The 18,902-nt window shown below is 46.8% G+C and overlaps 1 protein-coding gene across 8 annotated transcripts in view; it reads right to left on the reverse strand.

Moving 5' to 3' along the window:
* The window catches only part of LUZP1 (leucine zipper protein 1), a 101,024-nt gene extending 86,075 nt beyond the window's left edge, over window positions 1-14,949 (reverse strand). For 4 of the 8 annotated variants that reach the window (XR_003522098.2, XM_027605722.2, XM_027605704.2 and 1 more), the window contains exon 1: window positions 8,668-8,742. The gene's annotated coding sequence lies outside the window, so the exon portion shown is untranslated. Of the gene's footprint in view, window positions 1-8,667; window positions 8,743-14,398; window positions 14,503-14,798; window positions 14,831-14,929 lie in introns of those variants that run through there. The other 4 variants (XM_027605686.2, XM_027605661.2, XM_027605656.2 and 1 more) reach the window with 4 other exon arrangements.
* Window positions 14,950-18,902: the final 3,953 nt, after the last annotated feature.

Genomic DNA, 18,902 nt, shown 5'->3' on the forward strand with positions numbered 1-18,902 from the left:
ATAAAACTAAATGATTCAGAAACATACTCCAAGATCTCCTGATGCCTAGAAGCCAATGTTATGAACAACTGTGAATATGAAAAGTGCAAGAGACTGGGTTGAGTATATACTAACTTTGTAATCCATTCTGAAAGTCACTTTTTAAAAGATTTTACTTATTTACTGGTCAGAGAGAAAGAGAAAACACAAGCAGGGGGACCAGCAGGCAGAGAGAGAAACAGGCTCCCCACTGAGCAAGGAGCCTCATGCGGGACTCGATCCCAGGACTCTGGGGTCATGAAATGAGCCGAAAGGCAGATGCTCAACCAACTGAGCCACCTAGGTGTCCTCGAAAGTCACTTTTTTAATGAATTCCCCAAAGTTAATCATTTGTCTCCTCACATTTCAAAAAAAAGTTTATTGAAGTCCAGTGGTAGTCTGAAGTATGGATAAATATAAATGCATTCTACTTTTACTTTTTATTTTGACCTAGTTGGGGTAAAAAGTAAAGAGGCTGGTTTCATAAAATATTTCTAAGTTGTTAAAAGAAAAAAATAACAGTGAGAGATTAGGAATGACTGTGAACAAAATTACTCCAACAACATCTCTCAGAAACTTCCTTAAGTACCTCTGCTCCAATGTTTCCATAGAAATAACTACTACATCACTCCACAATCTTCTGATATAATTCCATTAGAAAAGTCAAAATGGGGCACCGGGCTGGCTCAGTCAGTGGAGCGTGCAACTCTTGATCCCCAGGTCATGAGTTTGAGCCCCATGTTGGGTGTAGAGCTTACTTTAAAATTTTTAATTAAATAAAAAAAGTCAAAATTATCATTGCTTTAAAATACATATTAGGTATCTCTTAAAAAAAAGTTTTACATGTATCACCCAATTGTGCCACATAAGTATATTAAGTTAAATCATCCCAGTTACCAGGAATTGGCTTAAAGTATGTACAATATTAGTACATTCTTCTGCCTTTAATAAAAGAGGAAGAATTACTACTGAGAGAGATCACTGGCAAGTCAGAGAAGGTAGCTGGTAGAGAAGCTTGGAGTCACCCTTGCCATTAAAATAAAATGTTATTCAACAAAATAGTTCAAGTGAGGTATTACCTAGTCTCTCATTTCAGTTAATAACTCCAATCTGAGAGCATCAGACAAGCACTGATTAAGCATCTTTCTAAGAAAGAACTGTGCATAGTTAGTTCTTTGCCAGTGACAGATTCCAAAGGAGTATCTGCTTTGTGGTACCAGGACTGGACTCCTGTACTTTCACACCCTGATAATTGTCATACCAACCTGAAGCAGGTGGAGCACTCCCAATCTCTGGATTAGAGAAAACCCTAAGAATTCTAATAAAGAGTCCATTTTTTTTAAAGATTTTATTTATTTGACAGAGAGCACAAGCAGGGGGAGGAGAGAGAGAAGCAAAATAGTCCATGTTAATAAGCCTAAGAAATTAAAACTGAGGGGCGCCTGGGTGGCTCAGTCGTTAAGCGTCTGCCTTCAGCTCAGGTCATGATCCCAGGGTCCTGGGATCGAGCCCCGCATCGGGCCCCCTGCTCTGCAGGAAGCCTGCTTCTCCCTCTCCCACTCCCACTGCTGTGTTCCCTCTCTCACTGTGTGTGTGTGTGTCTCTCTCTCTCTCTGTCAAATAAATAAATAAATCTTTTAAAAAAAATGCTTAAAAAAATTAAAACTGATACCTATACATAAGCCTCATTATGATCAATCATCAAAAATTCTGAGGGGGGGTGCCTGGGTGGCTCAGTCATTAAGCGTCGGCTTTCAGTTCAGGTCCTGATTGGGATGGAGCCCCACATCGGGCTCCCTGCTCCGTGGGAAGCCTGCTTCTCTCTCTCCCACTCCCCCTGCTTGTGTTTTGTGTTCTCTCTCTCGCTGTGTCTCTGTCAAATAAATAAAATCTTAAAAAAAAAAATTCTGCTGAGGGCCTACTATGTGCAAAGCTCATTTAAAAGAATTGAGGGGAGTTACCAGCTAAAACAACTTAGCTTCTAATGAAGAAGCTTCTGATCAAATTAGGTAAAGATACAAACTAGTAAAATTGACCAAGAATATAAGGGGTACTGGCATTACAAGCTGCAAGATTTGGGGGGTGGGGGAGAGCTTTGGATCCAATTAGGTAGATAAGATACATGCCAGTGTGACTTACCAAGAACATGAGGGCTATCAGCAATAAATGTCAAAATTTTAGAGAAGATTTACTACTTCAAAGTCAGCACAGACTTCATAGAAAGGAACTGAGCTGAGCCTTGAAGGATAGGAAAGTTTAAATAGTTAAACCGCATAAGAAAAGGACAAAAGATAATGGGAACAAAGATGCTGAATTGGAATGTGGTCATTAAATATTTATTAAATACCTACTACATGTCAGTCACTGTGTCAGGTACTACGCACACACTGATGAACAAAGCAGATGAGTTCCCTGCTCTTGTGAAGTCTATGGGGAAGGCAGATAAAAATCATGCAAGCAGGGCGCCTGGGTGGCTCAGCTGGTTGGGCGACTGCCTTCAGCTTGGGTCATGATCCCGGGGTCCTGGGATCGAGTCCCGCATCGGTCTCCGGGCTAGGCGGGGAGCCTGCTTCTCCCTCTGACCCTCTCCCCGCTCATGCTGTTTCTCTCTCTCAAATAAATGAATAAATGGAATCTTAAAAAAAAATCATGCAAGCAGATATATCATTATAAACCGTAATAGGTGCTATGAAGGGAGGAGGCAACAGACTCCAGCAACAGGGAATAATGGAAAAGGACTCGCAAGATAAAATAATGAGGGAGAGTATCTCTGATACATATGCTGAGGCTTGAAAGAGGCAGCCAGGCAAAGAGCAGGGGAAAGGGTGTTCAACGAAGAGAGAGCCACACGTAAAAAGGCCCTGTGGTAGGAAAGAGCTTGTTAAGGATAAATAAGAAGCTGATGTGATTGAAGCATAATGGGCAACAAGATTGGTATAAGGTGAAGCTGGAAAGGTAGGCGGGACCAGGTTATATAAGACATCATAAGCCAAGATAAAGAGTTTGAATGTGGATTTTATTCCAAGCCTTAAAGAAAGCCCTTAAAAGTTTTTTCATATTCACAAACATACTGTTGAATAAAAGGAACCAGACCCAAAAGAATATCTGCTGTATGATTCCATTTTTGCAAAAGTACAAAGCAGGCAAAATTAATATATGCTGTTAGAAGTCATGCTGGGAGATGGAAGAGAGACAGGAACTGGAAAGGAACTTGGTGGGGGCTTCTGGGTACGAGTAATACTGTTTTGATCTAGATATATTGTTTGTAAAAAAAAAAAAATCAAATTGTATTCTTTATATATATGCGCATGCATACACCCTCTCTCAAATAAATATAATCTTGGGCGCCTGGGTGGCTCAGATGGTTAAGCGTCTGCCTTCGGCTCAGGTCATGATCCCGGGGTCCTGGGATCAAGTCCCGCATCGGGCTCCCTGCTCCTTGGGAGCCTGCTTCTCCCTCTGCTTCTCTCTCTCTCTCTCCCTGTCTCTCGTGAATAAATAAATAAAATCTTTAAAAAAAAAATCAAATAAATAAAATCTTTTTGTTGTTGTTGTTTACAGATTTTATTTATTTGTCAGAGAGAAAGAGCGCACAAGCAGGGGGAGCAGCAGGCAAAGGGAGAAGCAGGCTCCCTGCTGAGCAAGAAGCCTGATGTGGGACTTGATCCCACGACCCTGGGATCATGACCTGAGTCGAAGGCAGACGCTTAATGGACTGAGGCACCCAGGCATCCCAATAAAATCTTTATTAAAAAAAAAAATTGGGGGGGAGGGCGCCTTGGTGGCTCAGTGGGTTGGGCGTCTGCCTTCAGCTCAGGTCGTGATATCAGGGTCCTGGGCTGGATCTCAGAGTCCCGTGTCCGGCTCCCTGCTCCTCGGAGAGCCTGCGTCTGCTTCTCCCTCTCCCTCTGACCCTCCTCCCTATTTGTGCTGTTTCTCAAATAAAGGAATAAAATCTTAAAATAATAATAATAATAATAACACATAGCAAAGCCTAAAAGATTTGCAATGCTTACTTATGTTTTGGCTTATATTTTAATATGGTATTTCCAAGCTCTTCGCTTGCTCCCCCAACCCGAATACACAGAGACTGTAACGAAACTAATCCCAAACTTGAGTACCAGTCACTCTGAGTTCAAATCAATGGTCTCTCCCCCTCAGGCAGTAACTGCCCTGAGCTCAGCTTCCTCATGTATAAAGAGGATAATGACTACCGCACAGTTATTATTTTCTCCCTATCATCACCCAAAATATTGAGTTGGTAGACTGGTATTTTAATTTAATTATTATTTCCTAATGATATACGGAGGGCCCATGCTGATGAGGTTCCATTCTCAAGACTGACAGGTGGGAGAGAAGGGTTATAAAATAGTCAACATGTAGAAACAGAATGGATAAAGAGATACGAGGAGTTAGATATAAAAATGGGACTGCTTCTAGGTGCACCTGGATGGCCCAGTAGGTTAAGCATCAGACTCTTGATTTCGGCTCAGGTCATGACCTCAGGGTCCTAATAGCAAACCCTTCAACCAGCACGGAGTTTGCTTGAGACTCTCTCCTTCTCTCTCTGCCCCTTCCACCCCCACTGACACTCGCTCACGCTCATTCTCTAAATAAATAAATAAAATCTTTTTTTTTTTTTTTTAATGGGGTTGCTTCTAGAAGCTGGGCAACAGAGGCTTCAGACTTTTTCTAAGACAGACTTGAGCTATAGCAGCAGATTGGGACAGGTTCAGCGACCTAAGAAATTATGAGAAGGAGGAGTGCCCAGGTAGTAGTTCAGTCGGTTAAGCATCTGACTCTTGATTTCAGCTCAGGTCCATGATCTTGGGGTGGTGAGATCAAGCCCCATGTCCCGCTCAGCGCAGAGTCGGCTTCTCTCCCTCTTCCTCTCCCCTCTACTCCTCCCCACGACCCTGTCTCTGTCTCAAATAAATAAATCTTTAAAAATTATGACAAGGAAAAAATAATCTTATGTCTTCCAAGAAAGACACAATTTCTAACTGATGTATTCCCTTTGTGGAATATTAACTAAAATAAGTTAGAGATAAACACTAAGGATATTCTGCCATAGGTGGAAGGGCAAGGCCTTCAATTATTTTATAGCATCCCCACCCTTAAGAATTATTTGAACTATAAGGTGTAAAGCACTTAAGTATAGCCAAAGATGCTGAAGTTTTATATTTCAGAAGGTACCATTTCAAAAAGGAAATAAAAATGTAAGTTCAACTCCTTAATAAATCTTTGGGTAATTTTCCCCCCACAATGTATATCCTCATCCTAAAATGAAAACCTGGTCCCTCATGAATTTCTTTCCCCTGATCTGCCAAGTTTCCCTATCTCTACCTGTCTTACTCTTCTCATGCACCTCACCAATAAATACCAAAGGTTTCCCTGTTTCCTACAAAGTCGGCATACTGACTCTCTTAGTACTCACCCTGAGCTCACCGGTTTGAATCAGGAACACAGAACAACATTCCCAGGGATCACTTTGCTAACCAATACCTTAAAAACAACACACAGTTTAAACAAATGATGGCAGTGTGGGGATTACACAACTGCATACATTTGTCAAAGCTCATCAAACTGCACATTTAAAATTGATGAATTTTATTGTATGTAAATTACACCTCAATAAACCTGATTTTTAAAAAAAGAATGAGGGCGCCTGGGTGGCTGTCGTTAAGCGTCTGCCTTCGGCTCAGGTCATGATCCCAGGGTCCTGGGATCGAGCCCCGCCTCGGGCTCCCTGCTCCGCGGGAAGCCTGCTTCTCCCTCTCCCACTCCCCCTGCTTGTGTTCCTTCTCTCACTGTGTCTCTGTCAAATAAATAAAATCTTTTAAATAAATAAATAAATAAATAAATAATGCATGTATTTCTTCGGCAAATATTTACTGAGCATCTATCATGTGCTTCCAAGTTTACACCAAATTTCTCAGCTTGACTATCTGGGTCCTACCTGTAAGTAATGTGCCTTACTCAGAAGCTGACACTGTCCCAAAAAGCCCTATTACATGAAAAATGGTTCTTGCTTCTGATCATGAATGTCACCTTAATGATGGCCTCTACAGAAGGACCACTAGCTATCCATCATCTTCCATTATATAAATGAAATCTATGATCACCCAGGTATCTGTATTTCAATACAAATGCTTCCATCGTAAAAAAAATACATATATATATTTATTAAGCACCTACTGTACATAGGACACACCACTAGCACAACCTTGTATGTTTGTTTTTCTACCAAAAGCCAAAAACATCTCAAAAGCATACTGAAAACATTGCTGGAAGAAAAAGAAGGCAATGCTACTGGGGAATAGACTTAATTGACTTATTCTACAGTCCAATGTGACCCAGTGGCTGAGGCAAAGGCCTAGAAACTAATGCAGTGTGCACAATGGAGATAGCCGTGGACCTGAGAAACAGGCTTGGGTTTGAATTCCAGCTCCACTTCTTACCAGCTGTATGTGTAAACTTGGGGAAGTCATTTTACCTTCTGACCTTCAGTTTGCCCATCTGGGAAGCAGGGATGCCAACTATCACCTCACAACATTGTTGTGAAAACTATAGGAGATATATACCACCTAGCACAATTACTGGGCACACAGTAAGCAACTCAACAAAATAAGCTCCCTTTCTTGGTCTTAAACTATTTAGGAGTAAGAAAATACCTATTAATCAAGGCTAATTCATAATCCCTGTTAGTAATCACAGAACAACAATGAACCTGTATTTGCTGCCTTGTTCATACTCTAATCAACTCCCTCCCCATCCCACTATTTCCAATTTTTCAAACTTTAGTTACTATGTTTAGAAAAGTGATTTAATTTTAGAAACCTGGAAAATTCTTCTGAGTAAATTAAGCAAAACCTTAATCTGCCCCAAGGGGAATCCTGAGCAAAATAATTATTTCTGACAGAAGAGTTTTCTATGGGAGTTACTTAATTTAACCACACGAATACCACCAAAGCTGCACACAAAGTGAGAGAATACAATCTGGAACATACTGTACAGATTCTCCAAAGGGAAATATCCTCCTAAAATCCAAACCTGTCCTTCCCTACCTAATCTGAGCTAATAAAATCTTACTAGTGGATCTGAATTCCCCCCACTCTGACTCTAATCCAGCTCCTTAGGCCAGAACTGCAGCAGTCCGTAAAATGCCCTGAACTAACCACACCTCTCAAAATATCCCCAAAAGGCAGGGAGGTCCAGAGAGTATTTTCTCCTCAATCAACAGATAAGGCACCAGGAGCTCAGAAGCACAATTCCTTTCCCAAGGTCATTCAAGTCAGTGAAGGTGCGACGGGAGAATCTGCAAGCAATCTCTAGCTTTCTGGAGATTACACTGCAGGGTTGTTGGGGGGGGGGGGGGGGGCGCCTAGTCTCTTCCCTTCTCCCACCCTTAAGTGTGAGCACTGGTCTCGGCATTTCCGAAACAAGCCACAACAAGCTCTGCAGTGTTAGGAAAGGGGCTGACGCGACGAAGAAACAGATGCTCCAAAGCAAGATGGTCTTTTCTCGGCTCGCAGAGCCTTCTCCAAGGTTATTAAGAGAAACCGCAGGCCCCTCTGAGAGCTCTCACGCGGGCTGCGAACCCCTAGCCCGGCTGCTCCGGGACGCCGGCTTCCCCGCAGGCAGCCTCCACAGCCAAAGGCCACGGGCCCCAGAAACCGCACTTCATTCCTGCGCTTCGGGAAGCCATGGCTCCTTCCCGGCCCGGGCAGGGGCGGGGGTGCGCAGGGAGGCGGGCCGCGCGCGCTGCGGAAAGTTCACCGCGGCGGCGGCGGCTGCGGCAGCGGCAGCGGCGGGCGGGGGGCGGCCCCGGCCCGGCTCGCCCGCGTCCCCCTGCAGATTCCACCATTAATTAGTCCTAAGGACTGTCTACTGGCAACTTAAACAAAGCGAATGCCTCGAATTCCTTCCCGGCCCAGCGGTCTGGCTGCGAGACCAGCATCGGCCGGGACGCGGGCGGTCGCGGCGGGCCGACAGCTGCGGCGGCGGGACCCCTCCCCAGCCGGCCCGCGCCCCCGCAGCCCGGTCCCCGCAGCCCGGCCCGAGCGTTCCCAAACGTCCCTCCTCCTCGTCCTCCTCCTCCTCGGGAGCTCCTGGGCTCTTCCTGTAAGATCACTTCCTTCCTCCCGGGTGCCCGCGGGCCCCGCGCAGCCCCCTCCCCGGCGGTCCCGGCCCCCCGCCCGGCCCGCCGCTCCCCGCCCCCACCGCGCCCCGCGCTCCCTCCCCCTGAAGCCCAAACTCGACCCGAAACTCCTCCGCCCCCCGAAAATGTCCCCTCGGCTCTCTGCCCCAAACATTTCTCCTCAGATTCTCGCTCCCACCAAAAGTCTCTCAGAACCTTCCCTCCCCCTCCAACAGAAAAATTTCCAACTCCAAGAAATTTCTCAAGGTCTCGCCCCAAAAAATCTCCCCGTGCGAGCACTTTCTCCAAAATTCCGCTCTAACTGCCCCACGCCTCAACTTCATACCCCCCCAGCCCTTCCCCGGGTGCGCCCACCGATTCTGTCCTGTCGCCCCTGGGTGCCCCGACCCCTTGCCTGGGCAGGCCGCCCCCTCCGGCCGCCCTCCTCCGCGCCCGCCCGCCCCAGTCTCCCGCGCCGCGCGCCCGCCGCCTCCCCGCGAACCCCTCACCTCGGCGACTCCGGCCCGCGCTCCCGCCCGCCGAGGGATCCGGCGCTCCGCTCCCGGCGGCCGGCGCCTCCTCCGGCTCCCCGGGACTGACAATGAGGGGCGGGGCCAGTTGTGACGTCAGTGCCCTGGAAGGCGGGGCCTGTTTTGAGGGGCGGGGCTGACCGGCAGCCCCGCCCCCTCCGTTCTTTAACCCCCTTCCCAGGACTTGGACTTTCCCAAGTTTTTATTGCTTGCCTAGCTAGATGCCCCGGGCCTGTGCTAGGCGCGGTGCGAAATCGAAATGGCAGACAAGAAGGATGTCCTGCTTTCAAGAGGAGCACTCCCAGGAGGGTTGGGAGGATTAAATGAGATAATCCATGTAAAAGTGTTTAGCCCAGGGCCTGGTCTGGAGTAATCACTCAACGAATACTATTTCTATTACTCAGCAAATGTGGAAAAGGCGCTCAGAATAGAGGCATGGGTTCCAGTCCCCAGCTCTGCTATTAATTCATTGTGTGACCCTAGACACGTCTTTTTCCATCTATGTTCCTCACTTTTACCTTCTTTAAGATGGGAAGGAGTGATGACCAGATGATCTCAAAAGTCCCTCCCATAATTCTATGACACATTTCCAGTGGAGCTACTATGTGCAAGATACCTAGGGCCCAGAGAAGGGGGGGGGCCTTTGAAGGGAGCCCAAACCCAGCCACAGCCACAGATGCACTCTCCCCATAGATGCCCTCCCACGTGCTGGCACAGAGCTGCACTCACAAGCCGGGACACAGATGCGCGGAGGGTTGCTACCTCTCTGACTGCAGCAGCATAGCTAGTCTCTTAAGACATCTCTTGTGTAAGCTCTTTATTGCCTGTGGAATTAGGGCCAAAACCCTGGCCTGGTCTGGTCTCTTCCTACCTTTGTACACACACACAGACATACACACACTGTGAAGTTTATCCAAACTTCCACTCGCACTCCCACTGCTTTCCCACATCTGCCGCATGGCTCGTGCTCTTCCGCTGCTGTCTCATCTCAACTTAACAGCTCCTCCTAGTTTCCCCCAACCAAGAGCCCACTCTCCTTGCTCTCAATACCCAAATACCTGTGCATTGTGTTTGATGCTCATGTGGGCATGAACACATTTTAACTTGTGTCAAATTGACCTCCTGTTTGTTTCTTAGCACTTCCTCACTTCCTTGAGGTCAGAAACCACGCATGTTTCGTGGTGCCAGAAAACCCTGGAATTATACACCCATGTTCTGGCCCATGCTAGCTCTCTTTGAGCCTCATTCTTCTCATGTGTAAAAATGGGGATATTGATATAGTCCTTGCAGTGTTTGTTCTGAAATCACATAAAACACTGTGTGGAAAGCACCGGGCACAGTGTTCCAGAAATGATGTAGTTGTCATTCTTATTTTCCATCATCATCATCAATATTATTTCCAGCTCCTAACAGCACATAGCACACCTAGTGATAATCCTCCCAGTCATTTCATAGGGTTAGACTTGGAGGTCCTGAGAGAGGGAGAGGCTCACTAAAAGTCACCTGCAGAACATTGTCATTAGAACAGAAACCAACACTCCAGTTTCTAGACCACAGGGGGATTCTGCAGAGTCACATCTGACACCCCAGGGTGTCTGTCACTCAGCACCCGTCCAAGTGGAGGACAGCTTCAAGTTCTCTCTGCAAGTTATTTGCAGCAGAGCTGACCCATTTCTCCCTCATGCCTTTCTGCTCTCACTTCCCTTCCCTGACAAAGAGATAGATCTGTGTTCAACTGCCCTTGGCATCTCTGCAGTCCTCGAGGAGAGCTGCAGCAAGGCACTGGGCGTTTCCAGAGTGCTGGCCTGTGGGAAGAGGGAAAGGGCTTTGGGGTTCTGATTAATTTCCTGAGCTGCAGACAAGCAAATGGCTGTCCTGAAATGCCTGGGCTGGTTCTCAAGGGCCCCTAACAAATTGCAGCTTATTTTTAGAAGAGGAGATTAAAAAATGCTACTTCCCATGAATAATAGGCACGGCCACAGGATTGCTGCAGGCAAAGAAAAGGCCTTTACTGAGTTCCTCCTGTGTGGGGATGCTGATTCCAAGCATTGCAGACCATCAGCAGAGAGAACCTAGGACACACAGGGGAGGTTCTGAAGGTAGAACTTTCCCTCCGAGACCCACAAGCCCATCAATCATGTATTTGCTCATTCACAGCAAAGGCTTTGGCACAGAAAAGCTCAGGATGCAAATCTTGGCTCTGTCACTTACCAGTTGTGTGACCTCAGGCTTTCAAGTCTCTGCACCTCAGCCTCTCATCTGAAAAGTGGGAATAATGATAGTACCTACCTCATACAGTGGCTGTGAGGATTAAATGAAATAACACATGGAAAAGCTTAGTTTAGAGCCTAGCACCTCATTCATGCCCCAATATGGTTTTGCTGCTATTACTACTTCAACACATCCTCCCAGTAAGGCCTGTCCTGTGCTGGCCTTTGGGCTGACAGTAAGGTGAACAGGGGAGTCCTGACCTCACGCATCTCAGTCAGTACAAGGAATGGGGTAGATTTTTGGTTCTAGGGACTTTTCCTGCAAAGCAATTCTGCTGTAAACATTTTCACCACATAACCCATTGGCCCTCAGGCAATTTTTCCATAAAAGATCAAAATAACTGGTTGACAGTTTGGTTTCATCAAACTGGTAGATAGTTTGGTTTCATTTCTCCATTGACTCAGGACTCCTATTTTTATATTATGTAAATCGTAGCCCTCATAATGGTCTGTACAGGGGCACAGAGTTTTGAACCCACATTTCCCAGAGAGCTTTGGAATGGCGATCAAGGGACATGTGACAATATGCCAAAGCCAGACAACAGTGTAGAAGGCTTCCACAGTGCAATAGAAAGCTCAGTTACAAATACGCATCCTATTGTTTAGAGACTGATACCTCTCTTAAGGAAGGAAGAAATTTTAGTGAAAAAAGAAAAAGTCTGGGGCACCTGGCTGGCTCAGTAGGAGGAGCATGTGACTCTTGAGTTTAAGCCCCACATTGGGGGTAGAGATTACTTAAAAAAATAAACTTTAAAAAAAGAAAAAGAATAAGAGTAAGGTACGGAATTATAGGTGTAGTGGGATCTCATGGTTATAAGTTATATGCTCAGTACATGCATAAAGGTGGAAAATACAGAGAATGAAATAGGATGTTTTCACCTTTTTTCTTTCTGATTTGCTTTTCTGTGTGGTGTGTGTGTGTGTGTATAGCAGGAACTTTCAAAAAAAGACTCTACTAAATTCTAAGAGAGAGGGTGCCACGAGGCAATCAGCAGTGGGCATCTGAACCAATTGTGCATACTGCCATAGAAAGTTCCACAGTGTCCGTCTCATTCCAGGGAAAGCCCCTGCCCAGACAATTCTCCTTCTCCCCATCTCCAGCCCTTACCTACACTTGAACTTTCAATGCTACAGCCAAAGGCAAGACTCCTAACAAAACTTCCAGAAGCCATGGCAAGGCCAGTAGGAAAGACTTTAAAGTAGGAAGAATTTTTCTGCTGCCTGTCCTGTGGCCCTCCCAAAGAATAACAATATGTCAGCATCTTTTGTCTACTGCCTAAACTTGCACTTCTGTTTTTCCTCCTATCTTTTCTGCAATTTAAATTTTTTACAAGGAGCATACATTATGTGGTCATCAGAAAAAATACAGTAAAGATAGGTATAAAAGGAAAGCTAAGCAAGCTGGTGTTGGTCCACTTTTGTTGGTTGCAAACAATAAATTATAACAATGTGGTTGAGGCCACTGCTAAATTTCATAGGAATCATAGAAAGTGAGAGTGGGAAGGGATAAAATTGCCCGCAATTTCTCCTACTGTCCCCCCAATGGCATGATTTCCAGTCCTTCACATTGCAGGCCACCCACCAAGACGTGTATTTCATTCATACATTCAACAAATACTTAGGGATCCTTTACTGTAAACGAAGCATCCTACTGGGCACTTTACAGATACCATCTCATATAGGTTATGGAGGTCATTATTCCCACCTTGCAGATTAGGAAAACAAGGCTCAAGGGAGGTGAAGTAACATGCCCAAAGTCTCACATCTAGTGGGTTCTAAACCGAGACCTTCACAACATCAAAGCCCATTTCCTAAAGGATGTGGGCTGACTTCCAAAGCGAATGACTTATGTCCTTGGGCAGCCATTATTGCGTGGGTGGCCTTGGCCAGGTCACTGAACTCTTCTTAGCAGCCGCGTCCCCATCTCTGCAAAATAAGGGTTTACCCAGATATTTTATGTATGGTATGAGCTTTTTAAGTCATAACACATAATACAAAGGGAAATCGTTCCATCAGCTCTTGAGGGACTGAGTCTCACTCATCTTTAGATCTCTTGGTGCTTTCTCCATTAGCATTTATCCCCTTTAGCACATTTAGGGTTCCTTACAGGAACTCTGTCATTACCCCCACCAGCCTGGGACCTCCTCCAGGACAGAAACGACACTTAGTCATTTCTGATCCCTTTCTGCTCCCAGTGCAGCATCTGGCATGAAGCCCTCCATTCCCTCCCTCTTTTATGTATTTCATAGTAAATGGCTGAGGGCCTAACATGGGCTAGGCACTGCACAGACTATAAGACAACAAAGGGCCCTGCCTTCTTGGAGCATGGCTGATGGGGTAGAGAGACAAAATAACATTAAATACAACTTGTTACTTAAAAACAATTGCATTAAGCACCACAGAGCATCAGGTTTGGGGGATGTGGAGTGGGAACCTAACTGAATCCAGGACACAGGGCAGGCTTCCTGGAGGAGGTGGCTTTGAGGTTCAGAAAGACTAAGAAATTTGCTCAAGGTCACACAGCTGCGAAGCACAAAAGCTGGGATTTTAACCTAGGAACGCCTGACTCCAAAGCCCATGCTGCACCTTCTAGAGAATGTTGCCTTCTATCTCCTCCATCTTATTCTTCCCTCACTCTTATTGGTGAAAGAGGAGTAAGGTCTGTTTAACACTGGATGCTCTAAAGCAATGTTTTTCCCAGCTTTGGGGATCAGACACCCTTTTGAGAGTCTGGTGACATCTATGAAACCTCTCCCAGGAATTATATGTATATGACACACCCACAATATCTTGCCCACAATCTCAGGGCATCCTAAGGCCCAGGTTTAGAACTCACACCATGGAGGACCATAGGACATCCATGGAGGACCATAGGACATCCATGGAGGACCATAGGACCTTAGAGTGAGATTCTAGAACCTCTGGAAAGAGACTCCAGGATTCCATAGGAACCGCAAATCCCCAAACAGACCCCAGAAACTCTATGGAAAGATTCTCAAGATCCAGGAGGAAGATCCTGGGATCCTGTAGAGAACCCAGGTCCCACCAGAGTAGCAGCAGGGCCCTGCAGAGATATTCTCCAAGGTGCGACAGGCTGTTGAGGAACCTTAAGTCCTCGTAAAGCTGGAGTCCCCACTGAGGAACCCGTGACCTTGGAAAGCTACGGTTCTTAACCCTTTTGGGGTCACTGACACCTTTAAAACTCTGAGCAAAAAGGCAATACACAACATGTTACACACAAAATCAAGAGGTTCACAGACCTCTGGGAGCCCCCGGATTCAGACCTCCTGTTCATGAGCTTTCACTAGAACCTGAACCCCCTGAGCCCTTCAAGAACCTGGACCAGGACCGCAGACTGAAGGGGCACACTTCAGAGTGCAGCAGACCGAGGGTCGAATTCCGGCCTCGCTGTTGGCTAGCCGTGACCTTGGACCACTCACCTACAAACCCTCAGGCCTCAGCGACCTCTCCCTCCCCAGCCCAGCCCCAGCGGCGTGGGCTCCGAGCCGGGCCGGGCGGCGGCGCCTGGGAGACTCAGCCTCGGTGAATCGGGATGTGCGAGCACGCCGCGCGGGGAGTGCGGGCGGCGGGGGAGGCGGCGCGTCTGCCGCAGGTCAGGACAGCTCCGCGCCGCAGCGGGCCTGGGAAGCCGGCAGTGCGGGGCGCGCTCGCGGCCTTTCCCACCCTCCGGGCAGGGCGTGCCCGCCAGCCGGCTTCCTGCAGTCGAGGGCCGGGGAGGAGGGAAGGCGCTGAGGGGCCCGGCGCCTGGCAGGCCTGGTTCCTGGCTTTCTCTCCACGTTTCCTGAGCAGGACCGCCGGGGGATGGGACCCAGCACAAACCTCCTTCCCGGGGAGCGCCGCCAGGAAATCGCGTCCTCGTTAACTCAGGTTCCTCCTCTCCGCCGGAAGGTGCTGACTGCCATCCCCAAGCTTTCAGTCCTTACGAACTGGGTGTGATGTGACCCACTTACCCCGGGAGGAAGCCGCGAAATGAAACGGCAGACCGGCAGACCGCAGACCCCGCAACACAGCAAGATTCCAGCCCCCCAGCCCCGTGGTGTGAGTGCATTAACTCCATCCTAGGGATGAGAAAGCTGGGGCTTACAAAATTGAAATGACCTACCCAAGGTCATCATTAACGTATTACTTGGACTAAAATAAAGTGCTTACTACATTTCACTGTGCTACAAATGCTCTAAATATAATTGTGCCATTTAAGTCCTCAGAAGCTAGGAAGATAACATTGTCCCTATTTTAGAAATGAGAAAACAGAACCAGAGAGGCCAAGTGGCTTCTCCAATGTCACACAGCTAAAATCAACAGAGTTAGAAATTAAACTCCAGGGGCACCTGGGTGGCTCAGTCGGTTAAGCGTCTGCCTTCAGCTCAGGTCATGATCCCAAGGTCCTGGGATGGAGCCCCATGTTGGGCTCCCCGCTCAGTGGGGAGCCTGCTTCTCTCTCTCCTCCCTGCTCATGCTTTCTCTATCTCTCTCTCTCTCTCTCTCAAGTGAACAAATAAACTCTTAAAAAAAAGGAAAGAAAAAAGAAAGAAATTAAACCCCAGTCTCCCATTTCCAGAGCTCAGACCATTCCTTTATCCTGCTTCCCAGATATCCTACTTCAACACATTACAGCCGAGTAACCTGAGGGCCAGAACCTTGTCTCATTTGTTTTTGGGTCTCCAAAACCCCACCTAGAGCTTGGCACAAAATAGGTGCTCAGAGATGACTGTGGAGCCCAGCATGGAAGCTCAAAGTTGGAAGGACTGGTAGGAGGCATCTAGCTTGACTCCTTCTAAGAAGAACCTGAGCCTGGGTGGCTCAGGCCTTCGTTAGGTGTCTGCCTTCAGCTCAGGTCATGATCCCAGGGTCCTGGGATCGAGCCCCGCATCGGGCTCCCTGCTCCGCGGGAAGCCTGCTTCTCCCTCTCCCACTCCCCCTGCTTGTGTTCCCTCTCTCGCTGTGTCTCTCTCTGTCAAATAAATAAAATCTTTAAAAAAAAAAAAAAAGAAGAAGAAGAAGAACCTTCAGTCAAGTGAAAATTCAGCCTCTGTTTGAATACTTCTATCGTGATGAATTCTCTCTCTTCCATAATAGCACATTCTCCTATTGGACAAATATGTTTGGTCCAAAATGGAAATACTGCGTTGTGCTCCTGGCTCCCTATAAATAAAGGAAGACCATTTCCCTCCTCGTGGCTTCAGTATATATTGCATGGTACTCTTAGCCATTTTATAAGGACCGATGGCTCAAAAATGTTCAGTTCCTTGTGAACTGGAATAATGTCAGCTGTTCACCCAAGATGTTCACCTTCCATGGGTAGAGTTGTTTCAGAGAAAAGCAGCCCACACTACATTTTCCAGCACCCCTTGTAATTAAGTATGTGACCAGTTTTCACCAATGGTATGTGGGCAGAGACAAAGTGTGCCATATCCAGGCCAAATCCAAGTTAAGAAGTATGTATGCTTTCTCAGAGCTCTACCTTTTCTCTATCACCTGCCAACTGGACGCCAACACTAGGGTGACCTCGGAAGACACATACCGAATGTGGCAGAGCCTTGGTCAGCCTGGGCCTCACTCAGTCCCTTGACTGAATGGGGCACTCCGTGAACTAACTTCCACCGTATTTAGGCATTGAAATTTCAGGACTTCTCTATTACAGCAGTTAGTATAATTTAACAATGGGACTAATTTGGATTCATTGTTATATACTCCACGTCATGAAGCATGGTGTTGGTCACACGGAAGATGCTCAAAAGATAACCATCTATTACTGACTGTGTCCAGTTGGCTCAGCTGATCAGAAATTGTCTCTGTTCATGTAATTGATGCATTCTATCCTGCCTATTCCTCAAGCGTTTTGAGGTAGTTTCCACTGCAGCCTCAAGCCTATTTGATGGATAACCAAAGAGCAAAAACCAACAAGTCACGAAGGCCTGGACCAAAGGCCAGTGGGAAAGGAGGGAAGAAAGATAAAAAATTGACTAATTATAGCAGAAATACTGGCTAAGTTTCCTAAGGATAGCACTGTGGTAGAGCAAAACAAAAAGCAAAACAGGGGCGCCTGGGTGGCTCAGTTGGTTAAGTGTCTGCCTTGGGCTCCGGTCACGATCCCAGGGTCCTGGGATCGAGCCCCACATCGGGCTCCCTGCTCAGCGGGGAGCCTCCTTCTCCCTCTGCCTGCCACCCCCCCTGCTTGTGCTCTCTCTCTCTCTCTCTCTCTCACACACACAAATAAATAAAATCTTAAAAAAAAAAACCAAAACCATGGCTGAGTTTCCTGGCAGTCAAAGCAAAAAGGGAAACAATATGAGTTACAAATTATATGGGAAATATCAAACATGTAGTCAAGCACACAAAACCTGGGGCCAGACTGTTGTTTTGAAGTCCAAGTCTACCACATACTAGTCATGTGACCTTAGGCAGTTATTTAACTTCTCTGTGCTTCCGTTTCTTCATCTGTGGGATAATAGAATAACCCCTCTCTTTGGGTCATCGGGAGGATTAAATGAGTTAAAGCATATTCAGTTCTTATAACAGAGCTGTTGTGTAGTAAATTCTGTGTAGGAATTAGCTATTACTATAGTCTGATGGGAAGAATTAGTTTAGTGATTTGGGACAGAAATTTTTCTCTAAACTAAACTCTCAGGGGAATGTATTGTACAAGAGACACCCTCCCTCCAACTAATAAGGTGGGCTGTTTTATGACATCTGCTGGGCTGTGGGTCACATGGTTATTTCTCTTATTGGCTTTTGGACCAGACAAGCTTTGGCATCCTACTCACTGAGGAACTCTGGGGGCAGGTTGCTTGAGGGTAACCTGGTTTCTTTCTGCTGACCTGTCCACAGCACAGGTAAGTGTCAATGCAAGGAGCAAAGGGGTTGGTGTTAAATAGACCCAGGTACATTTGTTAACCTCTTTAAGCCAGTTTCTTCATTTGCACAGTGGAGACAATAGCAAACAGGACCTATCTAAGAGAGTTGCCATAAAGATTACACGAAAAGGGCGCCTGGGTGGCTCAGTTGGTTGAGCGACTGCCTTCGGCTCGGGTCATGATCCTGGAGTCCCGGAATCGAGTCCCGCATCAGGCTCCCTGCTCAGCAGGGAGTCTGCTTCTCCCTCTGACCCTCTTCCTTCTCGTGCTTTCTATCTCTCATTCTCTCTCTCAAATAAATAAATAAAATCTTTAAAAAAAAAAAAGATTACACGAAAAAATTCTACAAAGCCCTTGCCATAATAGCTGGTACTATAGGAAGACTGTAGGGTGCCTGGGTGGCTCAGTTGGTTGAGCGACTGCCTTCGGCTCAGGCCATGATCCTGGAGTCCCGGGATCGAGTCCCACATCGGGCTTCCTGCTCAGCGGGGAGTCTGCTTCTCCCTCTGACCCTCTTCCCTCTCGTGCTTTCTATCTGTCATTCTCTCTCTCTCAAATAAATAAAATCTTTGAAGAAAAAAAAAAAAAAAAGACTGTAGTGCATGAGCACCCACAAAATAAGGAAGAACCCGAGAAAATAAAACAAGGAATGTTGTCTGAGACCCCTGGAGTAAGAAGAATAACTTTCAGTGCTTCAAAAAGTAGAAGAGAAATGGTACATTCCCCTCAGAATGTAGCCCCAGGCTGATCAAATCATCATTTCTCTGCTTCTGGCTGGAATTCCCTTGGCTCAATTCAGTGTGGTGTGCAGCCCAGGCTGGCCCATTTTTGGAGCCACCCTGGCCTGGAAAGCTGCCACAGAGCCAGAATGACCACCATGTCACAGCAACAGACTCTGTTTTTGAGGACTGAGGACCTGAAGTTCCCCCTTTAGGCGTCCACGTGATGGGTAGCAAGCACTATGCTGAGCTTTATACACACTACCTTGTCCGGCCCCCACAACAGCTTCACGGGAGGAGCCCTATTCAGAATCACACTTTACAGATAAGGAAACTGAGGATCAGAGAAG

Source organism: Zalophus californianus, chromosome 4, assembly GCF_009762305.2.
Source record: "Zalophus californianus isolate mZalCal1 chromosome 4, mZalCal1.pri.v2, whole genome shotgun sequence".
NCBI classification, from domain to species: domain Eukaryota; kingdom Metazoa; phylum Chordata; class Mammalia; order Carnivora; family Otariidae; genus Zalophus; species Zalophus californianus.